Source organism: Larus michahellis, unplaced genomic scaffold, assembly GCF_964199755.1.
Source record: "Larus michahellis unplaced genomic scaffold, bLarMic1.1 SCAFFOLD_76, whole genome shotgun sequence".
NCBI lineage: Eukaryota > Metazoa > Chordata > Aves > Charadriiformes > Laridae > Larus > Larus michahellis.
Window position 1 is genome coordinate 8,563 of NW_027435895.1, and position 21,455 is coordinate 30,017.

Here is a 21,455-nt window from a genome sequence, read left to right on the forward strand (position 1 = left end):
AGGCTGGCGCGGCGGCGTCACGTGGGCGCTGGTGGCGCCGAGGCTGACGGCCGCCGCAAAGCCCGCAGCCCCACGAGCTGTGGGGCCACCGAGCGGCTGCCAAAGAGCTTTCCAATGAGGCACGGCTTTCCCTCCTGGCTCTTCGGGCGAGGGAGCTTTGGCCAGAACCGCGGCCCTACCGGAAAATGCTTCGCAGGCTGGCTCGGCGGCGCCATGTGGGCACCGGTGGCGCCGAGGCTGACGGCCGCCGCAAAGCCCGCAGCCCCACGGGCTGTGGGGCCACGCGAGCGGCTGCCAAAGAGCTTTCCAACGAGGCACGGCTTTCCCTCCTGGCTCTTCGGGCGTGGGAGCTGTGGCCAGAGACGCGGCCCTACCGGAAAATGCTTCGCAGGCTGGCGCGGCGGTGCCACGTGTGCGCCGGTGGCGGTAACGCTGATGGCCGCCGCAAAGCCCGCAGCCCCACGGGCTGTGGGGCCACGCGAGCGGCTGCCAAAGAGCTTTCCAACGAGGCACGGCTTTCCCTCCTGGCTCTTCGGGCGTGGGAGCTGTGGCCAGAGCCGCGGCCCTACCGGAAAATGCTTCGCAGGCTGGCGCGGCGACGCCAGGTGGGCGCCGGTGGCGCCGAGGCTGACGGCCGCCGCAAAGCCCGCAGCCCCACGGGCTGTGGGGCCACGCGAGCGGCTGCCAAAGAGCTTTCCAACGAGGCACGGCTTTCCCTCCTGGCTCTTCGGGCGTGGGAGCTGTGGCCAGAGACGCGGCCCTACCGGAAAATGCTTCGGGGGCTGGCGCGGCGTCGCCATGTGGGCGCCGGTGGCGCCGAGGCTGACGGCCGCCGCAAAGCCCGCAGCCCCACGGGCTGTGGGGTCACGTGAGCGGCTGCCAAAGAGCTTTCCAACGAGGCACGGCTTTCCCTCCTGGCTCTTCGGGCGTGGGAGCTGTGGCCAGAGACGCGGCCCTACCGGAAAATGCTTCGGGGGCTGGCACGGCAGCGCCAGGTGGGCACCGGTGGCGCCGAGGCTGACGGCCACCGCAAAGCCCGCAGGTCCATGGGCTGTGGGGCCACGCGAGCGGCTGCCAAAGAGCTTTCCAACGAGGCACGGCTTTCCCTCCTGGCTCTTCGGGCGTGGGAGCTGTGGCCAGAGCCGCGGCCCTACCGGAAAATGCTTCGGGGGCTGGCGCGGCGGTAACACGTGGGCGCCGGTGGCGCCGAGGCTGAAGGCCGCCGCAAAGCCCGCAGCCCCACGGGGTGTGGGGCCACGCGAGCGGCTGCCAAAGAGCTTTCCAACGAGGCACGGCTTTCCCTTCTGGCTCTTCGGGCGTGGGAGCTGTGGCCAGAGCCGCAGCCCTACCGGAAAATGCTTCGCAGGCTGGCGCGGCGGCGCCACGTAGGCGCCGGTGGCGCCGAGGCTGACGGCCGCTGGAAAGCCCGCAGCCCCACGGGCTGTGGGGCCACGCGAGCGGCTGCCAAAGAGCTTTCCAACGAGGCACGGCTTTCCCTCCTGGCTCTTCGGGCGTGGGAGCTGTGGCCAGAGACGCGGCCCTACCGGAAAATGCTTCGCAGGCTGGCGCGGCGGCAACACGTGGGCGCCGGTGGCGCCGAGGCTGACGGCCGCCGGAAAGCCCGCAGCCCCACGGGCTGTGGGGCCACGCGAGCGGCTGCCAAAGAGCTTTCCAACGAGGCACGGCTTTCCCTCCTGGCTCTTCGGGCGTGGGAGCTGTGGCCAGAGCCGCGGCCCTACCGGAAAATGCTTCGCAGGCTGGCGCGGCGGCGCCACGTGGGCGCCGGTGGCGGTAACGCTGATGGCCGCCGGAAAGCCCGCAGCCCCACGGGCTGTGGGGCCACGCGAGCGGCTGCCAAAGAGCTTTCCAACGAGGCACGGCTTTCCCTCCTGGCTCTTTGGGCGTGGGAGCTGTGGCCAGAGCCGCGGCCCTACCGGAAAATGCTTCGCAGGCTGGCGCGGCGTCGCCATGTGGGCGCCGGTGGCGCCGAGGCTGACGGCCGCCGCAAAGCCCGCAGCCCCACGGGCTGTGGGGTCACGCGAGCGGCTGCCAAAGAGCTTTGCAACGAGGCACGGCTTTCCCTCCTGGCTCTTCGGGCGTGGGAGCTGTGGCCAGAGCCGCGGCCCTACCGGAAAATGCTTCGGGGGCTGGCGCGGCAGCGCCAGGTGGGCACCGGTGGCGCCGAGGCTGACGGCCACCGCAAAGCCCGCAGGTCCATGGGCTGTGGGGCCACGCGAGCGGCTCCCAAAGAGCTTTCCAACGAGGCACGGCTTTCCCTCCTGGCTCTTCGGGCGTGGGAGCTGTGGCCAGAGACGCGGCCCTACCGGAAAATGCTTCGGGGGCTGGTGCGGCGGTAACACGTGGGCGCCGGTGGAGCCGAGGCTGACGGCCGCCGCAAAGCCCGCAGCCCCACGGGCTGTGGGGCCACGCGAGCGGCTGCCAAAGAGCTTTCCAACGAGGCACGGCTTTCCCTCCTGGCTCTTCGGGCGTGGGAGCTGTGGCCAGAGCCGCGGCCCTACCGGAAAATGCTTCGCAGGCTGGCTCGGCGGCGCCACGTGGGCGCCGGTGGCGGTAACGCTGATGGCCGCCGCAAAGCCCGCAGCCCCACGGGCTGTGGGGCGACGCGAGCGGCTGCCAAAGAGCTTTCCAACGAGGCACGGCTTTCCCTTCTGGCTCTTCGGGCGTGGGAGCTGTCGCCAGAGCCGCAGCCCTACCGGAAAATGCTTCGCAGGCTGGCGCGGCGGCGCCACGTAGGCGCCGGTGGCGCCGAGGCTGACGGCCGCTGGAAAGCCCGCAGCCCCACGGGCTGTGGGGCCACGCGAGCGGCTGCCAAAGAGCTTTCCAACGAGGCACGGCTTTCCCTTCTGGCTCTTCGGGCGTGCGAGCTGTGGCCAGAGCCGCGGCCCTACCGGAAAATGCTTCGCAGGCTGGCGCGGCGGCGCCACGTAGGCGCCGCTGGCGCCGAGGCTGACGGCCGCTGGAAAGCCCGCAGCCCCACGGGCTGTGGGGCCACGCGAGCGGCTGCCAAAGAGCTTTCCAACGAGGCACGGCTTTCCCTCCTGGCTCTTCGGGCGTGGGAGCTGTGGCCAGAGCCGCGGCCCTACCGGAAAATGCTTCGCAGGCTGGCGCGGCGGCGCCACGTGGGTGCCGGTGGCGGTAACGCTGATGGCCGCCGGAAAGCCCGCAGCCCCACGGGCTGTGGGGCCACGCGAGCGGCTGCCAAAGAGCTTTCCAACGAGGCACGGATTTCCCTCCTGGCTCTTCGGGCGTGGGAGCTGTGGCCAGAGCCGCGGCCCTACCGGAAAATGCTTCGCAGGCTGGCGCGGCAGCGCCAGGTGGGCACCGGTGGAGCCGAGGCTGACGGCCGCCGCAAAGCCCGCAGGTCCATGGGCTGTGGGGCCACGCGAGCGGCTCCCAAAGAGCTTTCCAACGAGGCACGGCTTTCCCTCCTGGCTCTTCGGGCGTGGGAGCTGTGGCCAGAGACGCGGCCCTACCGGAAAATGCTTCGCAGGCTGGCGCGGCGGCAACACGTGGGCGCCGGTGGCGCCGAGGCTGACGGCCGCCGCAAAGCCCGCAGCCCCACGGGCTGTGGGGCCACGCGAGCGGCTGCCAAAGAGCTTTCCAACGAGGCACGGCTTTCCCTCCTGGCTCTTCGGGCGTGGGAGCTGTGGCCAGAGCCGCGGCCCTACCGGAAAATGCTTCACAGGCTGGCGCGGCGGCGCCACGTGAGCGCCGGTGGCGGTAACGCTGATGGCCGCCGGAAAGCCCGCAGCCCCACGGGCTGTGGGGCCACGTGAGCGGCTGCCAAAGAGCTTTCCAACGAGGCACGACTTTCCCTCCTGGCTCTTCGGGCGTGGGAGCTGTGGCCAGAGCCGCGGCCCTACCGGAAAATGCTTCGCAGGTTGGCGCGGCGGCGTCAGGTGAGCGCCGGTGGAGCCGAGGCTGACGGCTGCCGCAAAGCCCGCAGCCCCACGGGCTGTGGGGCCACGCGAGCGGCTGCCAAAGAGCTTTCCAACGAGGCACGGCTTTCCCTCCTGGCTCTTCGGGCGAGGGAGCTGTGGCCAGAGCCGCGGCCCTGCCGGAAAATGCTTCGCAGGCTGGCGTGGCGGTGCCATGTGGGCGCCGGTGGCGCCGAGGCTGACGGCCGCCGCAAAGCCCGCAGCCCCACGGGCTGTGGGGCCACGCGAGCGGCTGCCAAAGAGCTTTCCAACGAGGCACGGCTTTCCCTCCTGGCTCTTCGGGCGTGGGAGCTGTGGCCAGAGCCGCGGCCCTACCGGAAAATGCTTCGCAGGCTAGCGCGGCGGTGCCACGTGGGCGCCGGTGGCGGTAACGCTGATGGCCGCCGCAAAGCCCGCAGCCCCACGGGCTGTGGGGCCACGCGAGCGGCTGCCAAAGAGCTTTCCAACGAGGCACGGCTTTCCCTCCTGGCTCTTCGGGCGAGGGAGCTTTGGCCAGAGCCGCGGCCCTACCGGAAAATGCTTCGCAGGCTGGCTCGGCGGCGCCATGTGGGCACCGGTGGCGCCGAAGCTGACGGCCGCCGGAAAGCCCGCAGCCGCATGGGCTGTGGGGCCACGCGAGCGGCTGCCAAAGAGCTTTCCAACGAGGCACGGCTTTCCCTCCTGGCTCTTCGGGCGTGGGAGCTGTGGCCAGAGCCGCGGCCCTACCGGAAAATGCTTCGCAGGCTGGCGCGGCGGTGCCACGTGTGCGCCGGTGGCGGTAACGCTGATGGCCGCCGCAAAGCCCGCAGCCCCACGGGCTGTGTCGGCACGCGAGCGGCTGCCAAAGAGCTTTCCAACGAGGCACGGCTTTCCCTCCTGGCTCTTCGGGCGAGGGAGCTGTGGCCAGAGCCGCGGCCCTACCGGAAAATGCTTCGCAGGCTGGCGCGGCAGCGCCAGGTGGGCGCCGGTGGCGCCGAGGCTGACGGCCGTCGGAAAGCCCGCAACGCCACGGGATGTGGGGCCACGCGAGCGGCTGCCAAAGAGCTTTCCAACGAGGCACAGCTTTCCCTCCTGGCTCTTCGGGCGTGGGAGCTGTGGCCAGAGCCGCGGCCCTACCGGAAAATGCTTCGCAGGCTGGAGCGGCGTCGCCATGTGGGCGCCGGTGGCACCGAGGCTGACGGCCGCCGCAAAGCCCGCAGCCCCACGGGCTGTGGGGCCACGCGAGCGGCTGCCAAAGAGCTTTCCAACGAGGCACGGCTTTCCCTCCTGGCTCTTCGGGCGTGGGAGCTGTGGCCAGAGCCGCGGCCCTACCGGAAAATGCTTCGCAGGTTGGCGCGGCGTCGCCATGTGGGCGCCGGTGGCGCCGAGGCTGACGGCCGCCGCAAAGCCCGCAGCCCCACGGGCTGTGGGGTCACGCGAGCGGCTGCCAAAGAGCTTTCCAACGAGGCACGGCTTTCCCTCCTGGCTCTTCGGGCGTGGGAGCTGTGGCCAGAGCCGCGGCCCTACCGGAAAATGCTTCGCAGGCTGGCGCGGCGGCGCCACGTGGGCGCCGGTGGCGGTAACGCTGATGGCCGCCGGAAAGCCCGCAGCCCCACGGGCTGTGGGGCCACGCGAGCGGCTGCCAAAGAGCTTTCCAACGAGGCACGGCTTTCCCTCCTGGCTCTTCGGGCGTGGGAGCTGTGGCCAGAGCCGCGGCCCTACCGGAAAATGCTTCGGGGGCTGGCGCGGCGGCGCCAGGTGGGCGCCGGTGGCGCCGAGGCTGACGGCCGCCGCAAAGCCCGCAGCCCCACGGGCTGTGGGGTCACGCGAGCGGCTGCCAAAGAGCTTTCCAACGAGGCACGGCTTTCCCTCCTGGCTCTTCGGGCGTGGGAGCTGTGGCCAGAGCCGCGGCCCTACCGGAAAATGCTTCGGGGGCTGGCGCGGCAGCGCCAGGTGGGCACCGGTGGCGCCGAGGATGACGGCCGCAGCAAAGCCCGCAGGTCCATGGGCTGTGGGGCCACGCGAGCGGCTCCCAAAGAGCTTTCCAACGAGGCACGGCTTTCCCTCCTGGCTCTTCGGGCGTGGGAGCTGTGGCCAGAGCCGCGGCCCTACCGGAAAATGCTTCGGGGGCTGGTGCGGCGGTAACACGTGGGCGCCGGTGGCGCCGAGGCTGACGGCCGCCGCAAAGCCCGCAGCCCCACGGGGTGTGGGGCCACGCGAGCGGCTGCCAAAGAGCTTTGCAACGAGGCACGACTTTCCCTCCTGGCTCTTCGGGCGTGGGAGCTGTGGCCAGAGCCGCGGCCCTACCGGAAAGTGCTTCGCGGGCTGGCGCGGCGGCAACACGTGGGCGCCGGTGGCACCGAGGCTGACGGCCGCCGCAAAGCCCGCAGCCCCACGGGCTGTGGGGCCACGCGAGCGGCTGCCAAAGAGCTTTCCAACGAGGCACGGCTTTCCCTCCTGGCTCTTCGGGCGTGGGAGCTGTGGCCAGAGCCGCGGCCCTACCGGAAAATGCTTCGCAGGCTGGCGCGGCGGCACCACGTGGGCGCCGGTGGCGGTAACGCTGATGGCCGCCGGAAAGCCCGCAGCCCCACGGGCTGTGGGGCCACGCGAGCGGCTGCCTAAGAGCTTTGCAACGAGGCACGACTTTCCCTCCTGGCTCTTCGGGCGTGGGAGCTGTGGCCAGAGCCGCGGCCCTACCGGAAAATGCTTCGCAGGCTGGCGCGGCGGCGCCAGGTGGGCGCCGGTGGCGCCGAGGCTGACGGCCGCCGCAAAGCCCGCAGCCCCACGGGCTGTGGGGCCACGCGAGCGGCTGCCAAAGAGCTTTCCAACGAGGCACGGCTTTCCCTCCTGGCTCTTCGGGCGTGGGAGCTGTGGCCAGAGACGCGGCCCTACCGGAAAATGCTTCGGGTGCTGGCGCGGCGGCGCCAGGTGGGCGCCGGTGGCGCCGAGGCTGACGGCCGCCGCAAAGCCCGCAGCCCCACGGGCTGTGGGGCCACGCGAGCGGCTGCCAAAGAGCTTTCCAACGAGGCACGGCTTTCCCTCCTGGCTCTTAGGGCGAGGGAGCTGTGGCCAGAGCCGCGGCCCTAACGGAAAATGCTTCGGGTGCTGGCGCGGCGGCACCAGGTGGGCGCCGGTGGCGCCGAGGCTGACGGCCGCCGCAAAGCCCGCAGCCCCACGGGCTGTGGGGCCACGCGAGCGGCTGCCAAAGAGCTTTCCAACGAGGCACGGCTTTCCCTTCTGGCTCTTCGGGCGTGGGAGCTGTGGCCAGAGCCGCAGCCCTACCGGAAAATGCTTCGCAGGCTGGCGCGGCGGCGCCACGTAGGCGCCGGTGGCGCCGAGGCTGACGGCCGCTGGAAAGCCCGCAGCCCCACGGGCTGTGGGGCCACGCGAGCGGCTGCCAAAGAGCTTTCCAACGAGGCACGGCTTTCCCTTCTGGCTCTTCGGGCGTGCGAGCTGTGGCCAGAGCCGCGGCCCTACCGGAAAATGCTTCGCAGGCTGGCGCGGCGGCGCCACGTAGGCGCCGCTGGCGCCGAGGCTGACGGCCGCTGGAAAGCCCGCAGCCCCACGGGCTGTGGGGCCACGCGAGCGGCTGCCAAAGAGCTTTCCAACGAGGCACGGCTTTCCCTCCTGGCTCTTCGGGCGTGGGAGCTGTGGCCAGAGCCGCGGCCCTACCGGAAAATGCTTCGCAGGCTGGCGCGGCGGCGCCACGTGGGTGCCGGTGGCGGTAATGCTGATGGCCGCCGCAAAGCCCGCAGGTCCATGGGCTGTGGGGCCACGCGAGCGGCTCCCAAAGAGCTTTCCAACGAGGCACGGCTTTCCCTCCTGGCTCTTCGGGCGTGGGAGCTGTGGCCAGAGCCGCGGCCCTAACGGAAAATGCTTCGGGGGCTGGTGCGGCGGTAACACGTGGGCGCCGGTGGCGCCGAGGCTGACGGCCGCCGCAAAGCCCGCAGCCCCACGGGGTGTGGGGCCACGCGAGCGGCTGCCAAAGAGCTTTGCAACGAGGCACGACTTTCCCTCCTGGCTCTTCGGGCGTGGGAGCTGTGGCCAGAGACGCGGCCCTACCGGAAAATGCTTCGCAGGCTGGCGCGGCGGCAACACGTGGGCGCCGGTGGCGCCGAGGCTGACGGCCGCCGCAAAGCCCGCAGCCCCACGGGCTGTGGGGCCACGCGAGCGGCTGCCAAAGAGCTTTCCAACGAGGCACGGCTTTCCCTCCTGGCTCTTCGGGCGTGGGAGCTGTGGCCAGAGCCGCGGCCCTACCGGAAAATGCTTCACAGGCTGGCGCGGCGGCGCCACGTGAGCGCCGGTGGCGGTAACGCTGATGGCCGCCGGAAAGCCCGCAGCCCCACGGGCTGTGGGGCCACGCGAGCGGCTGCCAAAGAGCTTTCCAACGAGGCACGACTTTCCCTCCTGGCTCTTCGGGCGTGGGAGCTGTGGCCAGAGCCGCGGCCCTACCGGAAAATGCTTCGCAGGTTGGCGCGGCGGCGTCAGGTGGGCGCCGGTGGAGCCGAGGCTGACGGCTGCCGCAAAGCCCGCAGCCCCACGGGCTGTGGGGCCACGCGAGCGGCTGCCAAAGAGCTTTCCAACGAGGCACGGCTTTCCCTCCTGGCTCTTCGGGTGTGGGAGCTGTGGCCAGAGACGCGGCCCTACCGGAAAATGCTTCGGGTGCTGGCGCGGCGGCACCAGGTGGGCGCCGGTGGCGCCGAGGCTGACGGCCGCCGCAAAGCCCGCAGCCCCACGGGCTGTGGGGCCACGCGAGCGGCTGCCAAAGAGCTTTCCAACGAGGCACGGCTTTCCCTCCTGGCTCTTCGGGCGAGGGAGCTGTGGCCAGAGCCGCGGCCCTGCCGGAAAATGCTTCGCAGGCTGGCGTGGCGGTGCCATGTGGGCGCCGGTGGCGCCGAGGCTGACGGCCGCCGCAAAGCCCGCAGCCCCACGGGCTGTGGGGCCACGCGAGCGGCTGCCAAAGAGCTTTCCAACGAGGCACGGCTTTCCCTCCTGGCTCTTCGGGCGTGGGAGCTGTGGCCAGAGCCGCGGCCCTACGGGAAAATGCTTCGCAGGCTAGCGCGGCGGTGCCACGTGGGCGCCGGTGGCGGTAACGCTGATGGCCGCCGCAAAGCCCGCAGCCCCACGGGCTGTGGGGCCACGCGAGCGGCTGCCAAAGAGCTTTCCAACGAGGCACGGCTTTCCCTCCTGGCTCTTCGGGCGAGGGAGCTTTGGCCAGAGCCGCGGCCCTACCGGAAAATGCTTCGCAGGCTGGCTCGGCGGCGCCATGTGGGCACCGGTGGCGCCGAAGCTGACGGCCGCCGGAAAGCCCGCAGCCGCATGGGCTGTGGGGCCACGCGAGCGGCTGCCAAAGAGCTTTCCAACGAGGCACGGCTTTCCCTCCTGGCTCTTCGGGCGTGGGAGCTGTGGCCAGAGCCGCGGCCCTACCGGAAAATGCTTCGCAGGCTGGCGCGGCGGTGCCACGTGTGCGCCGGTGGCGGTAACGCTGATGGCCGCCGCAAAGCCCGCAGCCCCACGGGCTGTGTCGGCACGCGAGCGGCTGCCAAAGAGCTTTCCAACGAGGCACGGCTTTCCCTCCTGGCTCTTCGGGCGAGGGAGCTGTGGCCAGAGCCGCGGCCCTACCGGAAAATGCTTCGCAGGCTGGCGCGGCAGCGCCAGGTGGGCGCCGGTGGCGCCGAGGCTGACGGCCGTCGGAAAGCCCGCAACGCCACGGGATGTGGGGCCACGCGAGCGGCTGCCAAAGAGCTTTCCAACGAGGCACGGCTTTCCCTCCTGGCTCTTCGGGCGTGGGAGCTGTGGCCAGAGCCGCGGCCCTACCGGAAAATGCTTCGCAGGCTGGAGCGGCGTCGCCATGTGGGCGCCGGTGGCACCGAGGCTGACGGCCGCCGCAAAGCCCGCAGCCCCACGGGCTGTGGGGCCACGCGAGCGGCTGCCAAAGAGCTTTCCAACGAGGCACGGCTTTCCCTCCTGGCTCTTCGGGCGTGGGAGCTGTGGCCAGAGCCGCGGCCCTACCGGAAAATGCTTCGCAGGCTGGCGCGGCGTCGCCATGTGGGCGCCGGTGGCGCCGAGGCTGACGGCCGCCGCAAAGCCCGCAGCCCCACGGGCTGTGGGGTCACGCGAGCGGCTGCCAAAGAGCTTTCCAACGAGGCACGGCTTTCCCTCCTGGCTCTTCGGGCGTGGGAGCTGTGGCCAGAGCCGCGGCCCTACCGGAAAATGCTTCGCAGGCTGGCGCGGCGGCGCCACGTGGGCGCCGGTGGCGGTAACGCTGATGGCCGCCGGAAAGCCCGCAGCCCCACGGGCTGTGGGGCCACGCGAGCGGCTGCCAAAGAGCTTTCCAACGAGGCACGGCTTTCCCTCCTGGCTCTTCGGGCGTGGGAGCTGTGGCCAGAGCCGCGGCCCTACCGGAAAATGCTTCGGGGGCTGGCGCGGCGGCGCCAGGTGGGCGCCGGTGGCGCCGAGGCTGACGGCCGCCGCAAAGCCCGCAGCCCCACGGGCTGTGGGGTCACGCGAGCGGCTGCCAAAGAGCTTTCCAACGAGGCACGGCTTTCCCTCCTGGCTCTTCGGGCGTGGGAGCTGTGGCCAGAGCCGCGGCCCTACCGGAAAATGCTTCGGGGGCTGGCGCGGCAGCGCCAGGTGGGCACCGGTGGCGCCGAGGATGACGGCCGCAGCAAAGCCCGCAGGTCCATGGGCTGTGGGGCCACGCGAGCGGCTCCCAAAGAGCTTTCCAACGAGGCACGGCTTTCCCTCCTGGCTCTTCGGGCGTGGGAGCTGTGGCCAGAGCCGCGGCCCTACCGGAAAATGCTTCGGGGGCTGGTGCGGCGGTAACACGTGGGCGCCGGTGGCGCCGAGGCTGACGGCCGCCGCAAAGCCCGCAGCCCCACGGGGTGTGGGGCCACGCGAGCGGCTGCCAAAGAGCTTTGCAACGAGGCACGACTTTCCCTCCTGGCTCTTCGGGCGTGGGAGCTGTGGCCAGAGCCGCGGCCCTACCGGAAAGTGCTTCGCGGGCTGGCGCGGCGGCAACACGTGGGCGCCGGTGGCACCGAGGCTGACGGCCGCCGCAAAGCCCGCAGCCCCACGGGCTGTGGGGCCACGCGAGCGGCTGCCAAAGAGCTTTCCAACGAGGCACGGCTTTCCCTCCTGGCTCTTCGGGCGTGGGAGCTGTGGCCAGAGCCGCGGCCCTACCGGAAAATGCTTCGCAGGCTGGCGCGGCGGCACCACGTGGGCGCCGGTGGCGGTAACGCTGATGGCCGCCGGAAAGCCCGCAGCCCCACGGGCTGTGGGGCCACGCGAGCGGCTGCCTAAGAGCTTTGCAACGAGGCACGACTTTCCCTCCTGGCTCTTCGGGCGTGGGAGCTGTGGCCAGAGCCGCGGCCCTACCGGAAAATGCTTCGCAGGCTGGCGCGGCGGCGCCAGGTGGGCGCCGGTGGCGCCGAGGCTGACGGCCGCCGCAAAGCCCGCAGCCCCACGGGCTGTGGGGCCACGCGAGCGGCTGCCAAAGAGCTTTCCAACGAGGCACGGCTTTCCCTCCTGGCTCTTCGGGCGTGGGAGCTGTGGCCAGAGCCGCGGCCCTACCGGAAAATGCTTCGGGGGCTGGCGCGGCAGCAACACGTGGGCGCCGGTGGCGCCGAGGCTGACGGCCGCCGCAAAGCCCGCAGCCCCACGGGCTGTGGGGCCATGCGAGCGGCTGCCAAAGAGCTTTCCAACGAGGCACGGCTTTCCCTCCTGGCTCTTCGGGCGTGGGAGCTGTGGCCAGAGCCGCGGCCCTACCAGAAAATGCTTCGCAGGCTGGCTCGGCGGCGGCAGGTGGGCGCCGGTGGCGGTAACGCTGATGGCCGCCGCAAAGCCCGCAGCCCCACGGGCTGTGGGGCCACGCGAGCGGCTGCCAAAGAGCTTTCCAACGAGGCACGGCTTTCCCTCCTGGCTCTTCGGGCGTGGGAGCTGTGGCCAGAGCCGCGGCCCTACCGGAAAATGCTTCGGGGGCTGGCGCGGCAGCAACACGTGGGCGCCGGTGGCGCCGAGGCTGACGGCCGCCGCAAAGCCCGCAGCCCCACGGGCTGTGGGGCCATGCGAGCGGCTGCCAAAGAGCTTTCCAACGAGGCACGGCTTTCCCTCCTGGCTCTTCGGGCGTGGGAGCTGTGGCCAGAGCCGCGGCCCTACCAGAAAATGCTTCGCAGGCTGGCTCGGCGGCGGCAGGTGGGCGCCGGTGGCGGTAACGCTGATGGCCGCCGCAAAGCCCGCAGCCCCACGGGCTGTGGGGCCACGCGAGCGGCTGCCAAAGAGCTTTCCAACGAGGCACGGCTTTCCCTTCTGGCTCTTCGGGCGTGGGAGCTGTGGCCAGAGCCGCAGCCCTACCGGAAAATGCTTCGCAGGCTGGCGCGGCGGCGCCACGTAGGCGCCGGTGGCGCCGAGGCTGACGGCCGCTGGAAAGCCCGCAGCCCCACGGGCTGTGGGGCCACGCGAGCGGCTGCCAAAGAGCTTTCCAACGAGGCACGGCTTTCCCTCCTGGCTCTTCGGGCGTGGGAGCTGTCGCCAGAGCCGCAGCCCTACCGGAAAATGCTTCGCAGGCTGGCGCGGCGGCGCCACGTAGGCGCCGGTGGCGCCGAGGCTGACGGCCGCCGCAAAGCCCGCAGCCCCACGGGCTGTGGGGCCACGCGAGCGCCTGCCAAAGAGCTTTCCAACGAGGAATGGCTTTCCCTCCTGGCTCTTCGGGCGTGGGAGCTGTGGCCAGAGACGCGGCCCTACCGGAAAATGCTTCGCAGGCTGGCGCGGCGGCGTCACGTGGGCGCTGGTGGCGCCGAGGCTGACGGCCGCCGCAAAGCCCGCAGCCCCACGAGCTGTGGGGCCACCGAGCGGCTGCCAAAGAGCTTTCCAATGAGGCACGGCTTTCCCTCCTGGCTCTTCGGGCGAGGGAGCTTTGGCCAGAGCCGCGGCCCTACCGGAAAATGCTTCGCAGGCTGGCTCGGCGGCGCCATGTGGGCACCGGTGGCGCCGAGGCTGACGGCCGCCGCAAAGCCCGCAGCCCCACGGGCTGTGGGGCCACGCGAGCGGCTGCCAAAGAGCTTTCCAACGAGGCACGGCTTTCCCTCCTGGCTCTTCGGGCGTGGGAGCTGTGGCCAGAGACGCGGCCCTACCGGAAAATGCTTCGCAGGCTGGCGCGGCGGTGCCACGTGTGCGCCGGTGGCGGTAACGCTGATGGCCGCCGCAAAGCCCGCAGCCCCACGGGCTGTGGGGCCACGCGAGCGGCTGCCAAAGAGCTTTCCAACGAGGCACGGCTTTCCCTCCTGGCTCTTCGGGCGTGGGAGCTGTGGCCAGAGCCGCGGCCCTACCGGAAAATGCTTCGCAGGCTGGCGCGGCGGCGCCAGGTGGGCGCCGGTGGCGCCGAGGCTGACGGCCGCCGCAAAGCCCGCAGCCCCACGGGCTGTGGGGCCACGCGAGCGGCTGCCAAAGAGCTTTCCAACGAGGCACGGCTTTCCCTCCTGGCTCTTCGGGCGTGGGAGCTGTGGCCAGAGACGCGGCCCTACCGGAAAATGCTTCGGGGGCTGGCGCGGCGTCGCCATGTGGGCGCCGGTGGCGCCGAGGCTGACGGCCGCCGCAAAGCCCGCAGCCCCACGGGCTGTGGGGTCACGTGAGCGGCTGCCAAAGAGCTTTCCAACGAGGCACGGCTTTCCCTCCTGGCTCTTCGGGCGTGGGAGCTGTGGCCAGAGACGCGGCCCTACCGGAAAATGCTTCGGGGGCTGGCGCGGCAGCGCCAGGTGGGCACCGGTGGCGCCGAGGCTGACGGCCACCGCAAAGCCCGCAGGTCCATGGGCTGTGGGGCCACGCGAGCGGCTGCCAAAGAGCTTTCCAACGAGGCACGGCTTTCCCTCCTGGCTCTTCGGGCGTGGGAGCTGTGGCCAGAGCCGCGGCCCTACCGGAAAATGCTTCGGGGGCTGGCGCGGCGGTAACACGTGGGCGCCGGTGGCGCCGAGGCTGAAGGCCGCCGCAAAGCCCGCAGCCCCACGGGGTGTGGGGCCACGCGAGCGGCTGCCAAAGAGCTTTCCAACGAGGCACGGCTTTCCCTTCTGGCTCTTCGGGCGTGGGAGCTGTGGCCAGAGCCGCAGCCCTACCGGAAAATGCTTCGCAGGCTGGCGCGGCGGCGCCACGTAGGCGCCGGTGGCGCCGAGGCTGACGGCCGCTGGAAAGCCCGCAGCCCCACGGGCTGTGGGGCCACGCGAGCGGCTGCCAAAGAGCTTTCCAACGAGGCACGGCTTTCCCTTCTGGCTCTTCGGGCGTGGGAGCTGTGGCCAGAGCCGCAGCCCTACCGGAAAATGCTTCGCAGGCTGGCGCGGCGGCGCCACGTGAGCGCCGGTGCCGCCGAGGCTGACGGCCGCTGGAAAGCCCGCAGCCCCACGGGCTGTGGGGCCACGCGAGCGGCTGCCAAAGAGCTTTCCAACGAGGCACGGCTTTCCCTCCTGGCTCTTCGGGCGTGGGAGCTGTGGCCAGAGACGCGGCCCTACCGGAAAATGCTTCGCAGGCTGGCGCGGCGGCAACACGTGGGCGCCGGTGGCGCCGAGGCTGACGGCCGCCGGAAAGCCCGCAGCCCCACGGGCTGTGGGGCCACGCGAGCGGCTGCCAAAGAGCTTTCCAACGAGGCACGGCTTTCCCTCCTGGCTCTTCGGGCGTGGGAGCTGTGGCCAGAGCCGCGGCCCTACCGGAAAATGCTTCGCAGGCTGGCGCGGCGGCGCCACGTGGGCGCCGGTGGCGGTAACGCTGATGGCCGCCGGAAAGCCCGCAGCCCCACGGGCTGTGGGGCCACGCGAGCGGCTGCCAAAGAGCTTTCCAACGAGGCACGGCTTTCCCTCCTGGCTCTTTGGGCGTGGGAGCTGTGGCCAGAGCCGCGGCCCTACCGGAAAATGCTTCGCAGGCTGGCGCGGCGTCGCCATGTGGGCGCCGGTGGCGCCGAGGCTGACGGCCGCCGCAAAGCCCGCAGCCCCACGGGCTGTGGGGTCACGCGAGCGGCTGCCAAAGAGCTTTGCAACGAGGCACGGCTTTCCCTCCTGGCTCTTCGGGCGTGGGAGCTGTGGCCAGAGCCGCGGCCCTACCGGAAAATGCTTCGGGGGCTGGCGCGGCAGCGCCAGGTGGGCACCGGTGGCGCCGAGGCTGACGGCCACCGCAAAGCCCGCAGGTCCATGGGCTGTGGGGCCACGCGAGCGGCTCCCAAAGAGCTTTCCAACGAGGCACGGCTTTCCCTCCTGGCTCTTCGGGCGTGGGAGCTGTGGCCAGAGCCGCGGCCCTACCGGAAAATGCTTCGGGGGCTGGTGCGGCGGTAACACGTGGGCGCCGGTGGAGCCGAGGCTGACGGCCGCCGCAAAGCCCGCAGCCCCACGGGCTGTGGGGCCACGCGAGCGGCTGCCAAAGAGCTTTCCAACGAGGCACGGCTTTCCCTCCTGGCTCTTCGGGCGTGGGAGCTGTGGCCAGAGCCGCGGCCCTACCGGAAAATGCTTCGCAGGCTGGCTCGGCGGCGCCACGTGGGCGCCGGTGGCGGTAACGCTGATGGCCGCCGCAAAGCCCGCAGCCCCACGGGCTGTGGGGCGACGCGAGCGGCTGCCAAAGAGCTTTCCAACGAGGCACGGCTTTCCCTTCTGGCTCTTCGGGCGTGGGAGCTGTCGCCAGAGCCGCAGCCCTACCGGAAAATGCTTCGCAGGCTGGCGCGGCGGCGCCACGTAGGCGCCGGTGGCGCCGAGGCTGACGGCCGCTGGAAAGCCCGCAGCCCCACGGGCTGTGGGGCCACGCGAGCGGCTGCCAAAGAGCTTTCCAACGAGGCACGGCTTTCCCTTCTGGCTCTTCGGGCGTGCGAGCTGTGGCCAGAGCCGCGGCCCTACCGGAAAATGCTTCGCAGGCTGGCGCGGCGGCGCCACGTAGGCGCCGCTGGCGCCGAGGCTGACGGCCGCTGGAAAGCCCGCAGCCCCACGGGCTGTGGGGCCACGCGAGCGGCTGCCAAAGAGCTTTCCAACGAGGCACGGCTTTCCCTCCTGGCTCTTCGGGCGTGGGAGCTGTGGCCAGAGCCGCGGCCCTACCGGAAAATGCTTCGCAGGCTGGCGCGGCGGCGCCACGTGGGTGCCGGTGGCGGTAACGCTGATGGCCGCCGGAAAGCCCGCAGCCCCACGGGCTGTGGGGCCACGCGAGCGGCTGCCAAAGAGCTTTCCAACGAGGCACGGCTTTCCCTCCTGGCTCTTCGGGCGTGGGAGCTGTCGCCAGAGCCGCAGCCCAACCGGAAAATGCTTCGCAGGCTGGCGCGGCGGCGCCACGTAGGCGCCGGTGGCGCCGAGGCTGACGGCCGCCGCAAAGCCCGCAGCCCCACGGGCTGTGGGGCCACGCGAGCGCCTGCCAAAGAGCTTTCCAACGAGGAATGGCTTTCCCTCCTGGCTCTTCGGGCGTGGGAGCTGTGGCCAGAGACGCGGCCCTACCGGAAAATGCTTCGCAGGCTGGCGCGGCGGCGTCACGTGGGCGCTGGTGGCGCCGAGGCTGACGGCCGCCGCAAAGCCCGCAGCCCCACGAGCTGTGGGGCCACCGAGCGGCTGCCAAAGAGCTTTCCAATGAGGCACGGCTTTCCCTCCTGGCTCTTCGGGCGAGGGAGCTTTGGCCAGAGCCGCGGCCCTACCGGAAAATGCTTCGCAGGCTGGCTCGGCGGCGCCATGTGGGCACCGGTGGCGCCGAGGCTGACGGCCGCCGCAAAGCCCGCAGCCCCACGGGCTGTGGGGCCACGCGAGCGGCTGCCAAAGAGCTTTCCAACGAGGCACGGCTTTCCCTCCTGGCTCTTCGGGCGTGGGAGCTGTGGCCAGAGACGCGGCCCTACCGGAAAATGCTTCGGGTGCTGGAGCGGCGGCGCCAGGTGGGCGCCGGTGGCGGTAACGCTGATGGCCGCCGCAAAGCCCGCAGCCCCACGGGCTGTGGGGCCACGCGAGCGGCTGCCAAAGAGCTTTCCAACGAGGCACGGCTTTCCCTCCTGGCTCTTCGGGCGTGGGAGCTGTGGCCAGAGCCGCGGCCCTACCGGAAAATGCTTCGCAGGCTGGCGCGGCGGCGCCAGGTGGGCGCCGGTGGCGCCGAGGCTGACGGCCGCCGCAAAGCCCGCAGCCCCACGGGCTGTGGGGCCACGCGAGCGGCTGCCAAAGAGCTTTCCAACGAGGCACGGCTTTCCCTCCTGGCTCTTCGGGCGTGGGAGCTGTGGCCAGAGACGCGGCCCTACCGGAAAATGCTTCGGGGGCTGGCGCGGCGTCGCCATGTGGGCGCCGGTGGCGCCGAGGCTGACGGCCGCCGCAAAGCCCGCAGCCCCACGGGCTGTGGGGTCACGTGAGCGGCTGCCAAAGAGCTTTCCAACGAGGCACGGCTTTCCCTCCTGGCTCTTCGGGCGTGGGAGCTGTGGCCAGAGACGCGGCCCTACCGGAAAATGCTTCGGGGGCTGGCGCGGCAGCGCCAGGTGGGCACCGGTGGCGCCGAGGCTGACGGCCACCGCAAAGCCCGCAGGTCCATGGGCTGTGGGGCCACGCGAGCGGCTGCCAAAGAGCTTTCCAACGAGGCACGGCTTTCCCTCCTGGCTCTTCGGGCGTGGGAGCTGTGGCCAGAGCCGCGGCCCTACCGGAAAATGCTTCGGGGGCTGGCGCGGCAGCAACACGTGGGCGCCGGTGGCGCCGAGGCTGACGGCCGCCGCAAAGCCCGCAGCCCCACGGGCTGTGGGGCCATGCGAGCGGCTGCCAAAGAGCTTTCCAACGAGGCACGGCTTTCCCTCCTGGCTCTTCGGGCGTGGGAGCTGTGGCCAGAGCCGCGGCCCTACCAGAAAATGCTTCGCAGGCTGGCTCGGCGGCGGCAGGTGGGCGCCGGTGGCGGTAACGCTGATGGCCGCCGCAAAGCCCGCAGCCCCACGGGCTGTGGGGCCACGCGAGCGGCTGCCAAAGAGCTTTCCAACGAGGCACGGCTTTCCCTTCTGGCTCTTCGGGCGTGGGAGCTGTGGCCAGAGCCGCAGCCCTACCGGAAAATGCTTCGCAGGCTGGCGCGGCGGCGCCACGTAGGCGCCGGTGGCGCCGAGGCTGACGGCCGCTGGAAAGCCCGCAGCCCCACGGGCTGTGGGGCCACGCGAGCGGCTGCCAAAGAGCTTTCCAACGAGGCACGGCTTTCCCTCCTGGCTCTTCGGGCGTGGGAGCTGTCGCCAGAGCCGCAGCCCTACCGGAAAATGCTTCGCAGGCTGGCGCGGCGGCGCCACGTAGGCGCCGGTGGCGCCGAGGCTGACGGCCGCCGCAAAGCCCGCAGCCCCACGGGCTGTGGGGCCACGCGAGCGCCTGCCAAAGAGCTTTCCAACGAGGAATGGCTTTCCCTCCTGGCTCTTCGGGCGTGGGAGCTGTGGCCAGAGACGCGGCCCTACCGGAAAATGCTTCGCAGGCTGGCGCGGCGGCGTCACGTGGGCGCTGGTGGCGCCGAGGCTGACGGCCGCCGCAAAGCCCGCAGCCCCACGAGCTGTGGGGCCACCGAGCGGCTGCCAAAGAGCTTTCCAATGAGGCACGGCTTTCCCTCCTGGCTCTTCGGGCGAGGGAGCTTTGGCCAGAGCCGCGGCCCTACCGGAAAATGCTTCGCAGGCTGGCTCGGCGGCGCCATGTGGGCACCGGTGGCGCCGAGGCTGACGGCCGCCGCAAAGCCCGCAGCCCCACGGGCTGTGGGGCCACGCGAGCGGCTGCCAAAGAGCTTTCCAACGAGGCACGGCTTTCCCTCCTGGCTCTTCGGGCGTGGGAGCTGTGGCCAGAGACGCGGCCCTACCGGAAAATGCTTCGCAGGCTGGCGCGGCGGTGCCACGTGTGCGCCGGTGGCGGTAACGCTGATGGCCGCCGCAAAGCCCGCAGCCCCACGGGCTGTGGGGCCACGCGAGCGGCTGCCAAAGAGCTTTCCAACGAGGCACGGCTTTCCCTCCTGGCTCTTCGGGCGTGGGAGCTGTGGCCAGAGCCGCGGCCCTACCAGAAAATGCTTCGCAGGCTGGCGCGGCGGCGCCAGGTGGGCGCCGGTGGCGCCGAGGCTGACGGCCGCCGCAAAGCCCGCAGCCCCACGGGCTGTGGGGCCACGCGAGCGGCTGCCAAAGAGCTTTCCAACGAGGCACGGCTTTCCCTCCTGGCTCTTCGGGCGTGGGAGCTGTGGCCAGAGACGCGGCCCTACCGGAAAATGCTTCGGGGGCTGGCGCGGCGTCGCCATGTGGGCGCCGGTGGCGCCGAGGCTGACGGCCGCCGCAAAGCCCGCAGCCCCACGGGCTGTGGGGTCACGTGAGCGGCTGCCAAAGAGCTTTCCAACGAGGCACGGCTTTCCCTCCTGGCTCTTCGGGCGTGGGAGCTGTGGCCAGAGACGCGGCCCTACCGGAAAATGCTTCGGGGGCTGGCACGGCAGCGCCAGGTGGGCACCGGTGGCGCCGAGGCTGACGGCCACCGCAAAGCCCGCAGGTCCATGGGCTGTGGGGCCACGCGAGCGGCTGCCAAAGAGCTTTCCAACGAGGCACGGCTTTCCCTCCTGGCTCTTCGGGCGTGGGAGCTGTGGCCAGAGCCGCGGCCCTACCGGAAAATGCTTCGGGGGCTGGCGCGGCGGTAACACGTGGGCGCCGGTGGCGCCGAGGCTGAAGGCCGCCGCAAAGCCCGCAGCCCCACGGGGTGTGGGGCCACGCGAGCGGCTGCCAAAGAGCTTTCCAACGAGGCACGGCTTTCCCTTCTGGCTCTTCGGGCGTGGGAGCTGTGGCCAGAGCCGCAGCCCTACCGGAAAATGCTTCGCAGGCTGGCGCGGCGGCGCCACGTAGGCGCCGGTGGCGCCGAGGCTGACGGCCGCTGGAAAGCCCGCAGCCCCACGGGCTGTGGGGCCACGCGAGCGGCTGCCAAAGAGCTTTCCAACGAGGCACGGCTTTCCCTCCTGGCTCTTCGGGCGTGGGAGCTGTGGCCAGAGACGCGGCCCTACCGGAAAATGCTTCGCAGGCTGGCGCGGCGGCAACACGTGGGCGCCGGTGGCGCCGAGGCTGACGGCCGCCGGAAAGCCCGCAGCCCCACGGGCTGTGGGGCCACGCGAGCGGCTGCCAAAGAGCTTTCCAACGAGGCACGGCTTTCCCTCCTGGCTCTTCGGGCGTGGGAGCTGTGGCCAGAGCCGCGGCCCTACCGGAAAATGCTTCGCAGGCTGGCGCGGCGGCGCCACGTGGGCGCCGGTGGCGGTAACGCTGATGGCCGCCGGAAAGCCCGCAGCCCCACGGGCTGTGGGGCCACGCGAGCGGCTGCCAAAGAGCTTTCCAACGAGGCACGGCTTTCCCTCCTGGCTCTTTGGGCGTGGGAGCTGTGGCCAGAGCCGCGGCCCTACCGGAAAATGCTTCGCAGGCTGGCGCGGCGTCGCCATGTGGGCGCCGGTGGCGCCGAGGCTGACGGCCGCCGCAAAGCCCGCAGCCCCACGGGCTGTGGGGTCACGCGAGCGGCTGCCAAAGAGCTTTGCAACGAGGCACGGCTTTCCCTCCTGGCTCTTCGGGCGTGGGAGCTGTGGCCAGAGCCGCGGCCCTACCGGAAAATGCTTCGGGGGCTGGCGCGGCAGCGCCAGGTGGGCACCGGTGGCGCCGAGGCTGACGGCCACCGCAAAGCCCGCAGGTCCATGGGCTGTGGGGCCACGCGAGCGGCTCCCAAAGAGCTTTCCAACGAGGCACGGCTTTCCCTCCTGGCTCTTCGGGCGTGGGAGCTGTGGCCAGAGACGCGGCCCTACCGGAAAATGCTTCGGGGGCTGGTGCGGCGGTAACACGTGGGCGCCGGTGGAGCCGAGGCTGACGGCCGCCGCAAAGCCCGCAGCCCCACGGGCTGTGGGGTCACGCGAGCGGCTGCCAAAGAGCTTTCCAACGAGGCACGGCTTTCCCTCCTGGCTCTTTGGGCGTGGGAGCTGTGGCCAGAGCCGCGGCCCTACCGGAAAATGCTTCGCAGGCTGGCGCGGCGTCGCCATGTGGGCGCCGGTGGCGCCGAGGCTGACGGCCGCCGCAAAGCCCGCAGCCCCACGGGCTGTGGGGTCACGCGAGCGGCTGCCAAAGAGCTTTGCAACGAGGCACGGCTTTCCCTCCTGGCTCTTCGGGCGTGGGAGCTGTGGCCAGAGCCGCGGCCCTACCGGAAAATGCTTCGGGGGCTGGCGCGGCAGCGCCACGTAGGCGCCGGTGGCGCCGAGGCTGACGGCCGCTGGAAAGCCCGCAGCCCCACGGGCTGTGGGGCCACGCGAGCGGCTGCCAAAGAGCTTTCCAACGAGGCACGGCTTTCCCTCCTGGCTCTTCGGGCGTGGGAGCTGTGGCCAGAGACGCGGCCCTACCGGAAAATGCTTCGCAGGCTGGCGCGGCGGCAACACGTGGGCGCCGGTGGCGCCGAGGCTGACGGCCGCCGGAAAGCCCGCAGCCCCACGGGCTGTGGGGCCACGCGAGCGGCTGCCAAAGAGCTTTCCAACGAGGCACGGCTTTCCCTCCTGGCTCTTCGGGCGTGGGAGCTGTGGCCAGAGCCGCGGCCCTACCGGAAAATGCTTCGCAGGCTGGCG